Here is a 6,282-nt window from a genome sequence, read left to right as displayed (position 1 = left end):
TTCAGTAGCTCTGTGTGGTCTAAATTTGTAACATGTCTGTGTTTTGGATTTGGCCCCGGCATCATGCTCCTCTCGTGAGCTAAGAGAGATTTTTGTATGCGGGCTGCACAAACTACCATTTTTATAATTTTTAAAATATCACCTGCTTATGCTTCATGATGTGTAGCATTATTGTTAGTCCTGTTTTGACATGTACAAAATAGTCTATCTTGCTTGCTTCACTATTGTAACTACATTTTTTCCCTAGTCATGTGTACTTACAAAAACATTTCAAGATGGAGTGACATCAACACAAAGATCTGAGAGCACTGCGGCATGGCCGTTACCAAATGATTATGGATTGGAATTGGAATCTGCTAATGTTCTCGAGCATCGACTAGAGGTGGCAAGACAACGTGTACATGATTATGAACATGCAATCAACATGTTGAGACTGGAGTTGCAGGTATTAGATTCAAGAGTCAAAAAATGTAACAAGACACTAAGGTAACCACAAAGTAATTGGAGATTTTTGCAGACTGAAATTTGTACTATCCGAATCCGCCAATGCTATTTTTAGAAGTGATTATAGTTCAAATGGTAAGTTATGTTGATGCGTGTCCATGATGTATGAGCTTTATTTACCCAGTGTATGTAATTTGCTATTTGTGAAAGCTTTATTATCATTGGTGCCGAACTATAATGCCTAGTGGGTATAATCTACTATAATTTCTTTATTGTATAGTGTATGATTATTCTTTGTTTTTATGTCTTAGTCTCTTTATTCTATAGTGTAGGTTTTTTAGAGGCGATAGTATAGAGTAGGTTAATTTTTTGTATATGTCATATCATTGAAAGGGGGGCCAACACACCCAAACATTACCTGGACTCCATCCGAATGGACATACATGTTAAGTCAAAGCAAGCCTTAATTGGGTTGGTCAACTTAATATTTAGTGGATCCCAATCGATGTGGCCCACCATAACAACGGCTCTTAGCAGGCCATTAATAGGCTGAAAGCTCGATAGGGTTGTATAAATGAAAATGGCCCACGGGCCTCTAGCAGGTCAAAATAAATGTCAATTTTGTCCCGGCCCTTTTACTTGACGGGTCAGTAAAAGGCCGAAAGTGTTTTGGGCCAGAAGAGGCCCAATTTACAAACTAGGCTTTTAACAGGCCGAAAGTCGTGTCGAGCTGAAATTGTGCCCTATGGAACGTGGGCCGCTAATGAACCAAAAATTAGGTGGCACCGTCAAAGGACCAACTATTGTGCGGGCCATTAACAGGCAGAAAGACAAAATGGGCTAGGAATTGGCCCATTTACAGAATGGGTCGAGGAAAGGCCGAAAGTCTCAACAGGCTAAAAGTTGTCCCAACTATAGAATGGGCCGAGAAAAGGCTGAAAGACGTACCGATGACATATTGGCCCATATCTATAATGGGCTGCTAAATGGCCTAAAGAAGATCGGGCCGTAATTGGGCCCAAAGACGTAGCGGACCATTAATGGGCTAGAACTGACGATGGGCTATAAATTTTCAAATCTAAAATGGGCCTTTGATGGGCCAATTCTTTATAACTCGTATCGGTCGTGCTTGTGAATGGGCCTGACTCAAGTAGGCCACTAATGGCCTGGCTCGTTTATTTTGCCAGGCCCGGCCTTTTAACCTAAACGGGCCACTGTTGGGCCGAGCCATGTGTCGACGTACCATAGGTGTGTCCCGTCCACTCGCTGGATGACACCTCTCCCAACGCGGAATTGACACGTGGATTCTAAGGCCAACCAGAATTTTACACATAGAAATTCCCCATTGGTTCGGGCTATTAACGGGTTATCAGATCCAAACCGGAATCCGATAGCTTAACGGCGACCCATTATGGTGGATGCCACGTGTCAGTTACCCTTGACGAAACCACTTCCGTGACGCGCCATTTATTGTCATGGAAGTGGAAACTTCCGTGATGATAATTTTGGTATTGTCATTGACCACTTCTACGACAGCACATGTATGTCTGTCTTGATTCTTTCATAAAATCGACATGGATGTACATGCATGACAGAAAACCTGACCTACTGTGACAAACACGTATCATCATGGAAGTGGGTTTTTTGTAGTGTGAAGTCACATGCGAGAAATGGGAATGAATGTCAAACACCTTGCCACCATCGCTCGGCCGCTAACATTGAGATACATGTAAATTCTAGTAAATTGAAAACGCATCTAAAATTTATGAAACTTGACATGCTAGCATGGAATGGCATCAACATGCCGTGGTAAAAATATTGTCCCATTTGGGGCAGGTTGGGGTATAAGCTTCTCACAAACCAGAGCTTCTCACAACAATCCTCATGGTTACTGTTGGGGATATGACTATTAGGTATGACCCGCCTAGGAGGGGCCGGGTTATACCTATGGCGGTTCCTAATATGAAGTTCATGAGGATATTGAAGATGGCGGTTCATGAAGCAAGGGCCCAAGGCCCAAGGGAGACTTAGAGCCCGTAGGGGTAAACCGCCATATGTGTATAATTTATATTGTAAGGCAAGTATAGTTAGTCATCGGGCCAGACACGTTGTCTATGAGCCGGCCGGGACTCCGTGAGCCGCTGGGCGTCAACCTGTGTATATAAAGGGACGACCCGGTGGCGATTCAGGGCAAGAAAGAAGAGATCGAAAGCTAGGTCAAGCGTATTCGCTCCCTGGTAATCGAGACATAAGCAATACCACCTCAAACTGGATTAGGCCTTTACCTTCACCGCAAGGGGCCGAACCAGTATAACCTCCTATGTCCTTTGTCCCGTTTAACCCCTTTAAGCTAACCTAGTTGCGATGGCTCCACGACTAAGTCCTCACACTAGGTCATCTGCCGTGACTATTCCACAACGGTTGGCGCCCACATGGGGCCAGTGCACGGTGGTTTCAAGTTCTTAAAGGGCAGCTTCGAAGGGATCAAGAGATACGCTATGGGCCAGATGAGCAAGAGTCATCGCGACAAGCTCTACATCGACGATGCAGGCTAGGGCCTCGAGGCCGACTCAATTGAGTACGGGTACCGGGTCCCCTTTGGTGGAATTCATATCTTCATCGGCAAGATCAGCGAGCCGGTCCCTGAGCTGAACATCTGCACCGACATCATCGAGACAGCTCAACATGCACGACCCGCCCGAGCTCAGCCCGCCAAGAAACCTGGCTTCATGGGTATCATCCATGGGGCAGAATTTGAGGAAGGATCCATGTCTGGTGGTGAGACGGCCATCTACTCTGATGATGAGTCGTCCACAGGCGAGACTACTTCATTGTATCAACTCCAAGACGGCAGGCTTAGGGGCTATTCCGAAGGTGACAATATTCCGGATCCCTATAAGCTGCCGAATAGGGTCGCAACCTTCATGGCCGGTACACAGCCCGGGAAGAATTCTTCGACTGCAGCAGCAATGGTGTCCGGATCAGCGATGACGATGGCATCTGGGGCAGGAGGCCCTGTGCGCCCGCCGACTCAGGTTTTGACTGATTTCTTGGATAAGCTGACAACCTTGTTAACAACAGAGGTTAGCCCGGCGAATCAAGCTCAGCATAACACGGAAATTGCAAAACTACGTGATGAGGTAGCACAAGCCAAGGAAGATCTGGCGGCAGAGGACATTAGGATGATGGCGGAGCGAGCTGTTTTGGATGCTCAGGCACAACAGATCCAGGCTAGTTCCTTCCGGCTCTCATTGGATCATAACGCTTCAAATGAAATCATAAGAAGGAGGCACCGGAGTTGTCTACCGTCGGTTTACGAGGCAAGGAACCTCTTTTGCATGCCTAGAGCGGGGACCAGTAACCAACCAGAGATAAACCGGGTTGGAGCACCTGGAGCTGGAGCGCCGGTTCAACCGCGCACGACAGAGCCACCTCATTTGAATAATACTCCGCCTCAACATGTGCCAACACCACCGAGTCATTATTCCAACCCTTTGGCTAATATGATTACTGCGGTGACACGATTGGCGGCTCTCCCAGTGGAAGGCGATTCTCCAGCGGCGGTTGAAACACGGAGGGCTAGGGAGCTTCTTCAAACAGCACTAGTACAGTAAGAGGCATATTCTTACAGACGAGAGAGGATTCATTTGACCCCTCGCCCAAGCCGGAGTTATAGCAGACACATGGACTCACCGGCCGTTTCAAGCAATGACCAGCGCTGTAACCAGCTGCGTGGGCATGACCCGGCGTGTGATGGTGTTCATGGTTTGGTCGATCAGGACAGGGTGCGTCGAGAAGCTGAGCAGGCGGCTCATCAACATCTGTCGGTTTATCATGACTTCGGTGGAGGCAGGTGTAATCTCTAGAACCACGGGTATACAATGTTTAGTGTTGTCTCTACGTAACGAATGTTTGCCCAAGGATTTCAAAGGACCTAGTAAGGTGGCTAACTACATAGCTGACTTACTCCCTAAGGCATGGATTGAGAGTTATGAGATGACCATGGAGCTGTTGGAGGTCAGTGACGCTGCGTGTGCCAAATACTTCACCATGATGCTGGATGGGACAACCCGTACTTGGTTAAAAGGGCTGCCTACCAATTCCATCGGGTCATAGGATGAGCTAAAAGCCCGGTTTATCCAGAACTTTAAAGATACGTGCAAATAGCCCATGTTGATTGTGGATTTGGATGCTTGCCCCCAAGAAGAGGGTGAGTCGACGAACCATTGGTTGCGCTGGGTCAAGGCTATCCTGCACTCATCAGATAACATCAATGCCGGCTCAACAGTTCTGATGTTAGAGAAGAATTGTCGTTTTTTGCCTCTCAAGTAGAAGCTAGGGCATCTCAAGCGCGATTACAATGATATGGGGCAGCTGATGGCGGCTCTAGTTAAATATGCCAACTTTGATAGTACCAAGGACCCCGAGTCTGATGATTAAAAGCCGGGAAAGGGAAATAAGAGTGGCAACACCAAGGGTCCGCAGCATAACCCGGCGAGTCAGGGGGCAATGGTAAGCACAAGGCTGATGGTAATTCAGATTTTTCTGGCTAATACCAATCCGCAAAACAATGGTCAGCGTCGTAAGGGGAGACCACCTCCTCGGACAGCTAGATCAGGTACCAATCTTGAACAGTTGGTGAATCAGCCCTGCCCAAAGCATGGCATGAAGGAAAGGCTGTCCAGCCACCTTCGGAAAGATTGTCAAATTATGAGGGATTTAAAAAATTCCGATTTCTTCCAGAACAATCATGGGCTGGGCGGCGGCTCAGGTTCTAGCGGTGGCGGTTCTCATGGCCCGGGTTACGGTGGTGGTGGTGGTTCTAGATCCGGCTTCCAGGGTCACCAAAACCATCAAGGTAATCAGGGTGGTTACAATCAACAATCTGGTCAGGGAGGTCAACAGCAGCAGTCTGGATATCAAATTCATCCAAAGCAACTGAATGGTGGGCAGTATCACGTCTTCACCACAAGTTTATGCAAGTGGGACCAGAAGCTCCACAAGAGGGCTGTGAACGCCATTCAGCCGGCAGTTCCCCATTACTTGTGATGGTCTGAGCAACCAATTATGTGGAGTCGAGAGGATCACCCGCCCCAGGTTGATAATCCGGGTCACTTGGCTTTGGTGGTGGTGCCTCAAGTTAGTGGATACAACTTCACTAAGGTACTCATGGATGGGGGTAGCAGCATTAATATCCCTTACTATGATACTTTCCGTGGCATGGGGTTGACTGATAAAAATCTTAAGCCGTCTGTCATGGTAACGATTCTGACAATAAGAGAGGGGTAGGATAAAGGAGCATGATCTATCGAGGTGCATATGGGTGAAACGGTGGTTTTAGTGAGTTCGGGCCTCTCACAATGGAGATAACAACCCTACGTCTCGTGCTCTGGAGAGGCTTTGTTTTATCTTAGTATGTATCCGGAGATTACAACGAGAGGAGAACGGATCCCCGTAGTCCTGAGACTAATGGTGAAAAAGAGAGAGAGATGGAAGTAAAAGCCCCCAAGTCTAGTGGTGGGGTGGCTTATATAGAGTGCGCCACCCCCTCACCTCCTATGTTTCAAAGTGGGGCATGAATGCCATAATGCCATCCCACTACCAAGCCCTCACCATGAGAATGATGTCGACTGCTTTGTTGCCTGCTGGTCTTCGTATATCCGAGTGAGTCATACAATCGAGTGGTGAACTGTCATCCGAGTGGATGGTATACTACTTGGTCGAGTGGATAGTATGCTGCTTGTCCGAGTGGATAGTATGTGTGTATGAAATTTATCTAGACCCACATGTTGTGTGGACCCCATGCTTTATGATACTTCGACCCTTCATGGGCCTACC

This window comes from Triticum dicoccoides, chromosome 7B, assembly GCF_002162155.2.
Source record: "Triticum dicoccoides isolate Atlit2015 ecotype Zavitan chromosome 7B, WEW_v2.0, whole genome shotgun sequence".
Lineage (NCBI taxonomy): Eukaryota > Viridiplantae > Streptophyta > Magnoliopsida > Poales > Poaceae > Triticum > Triticum dicoccoides.
The sequence above is the reverse complement of the archived record's forward strand: the minus strand, read 5'-3'. Positions refer to the sequence as shown.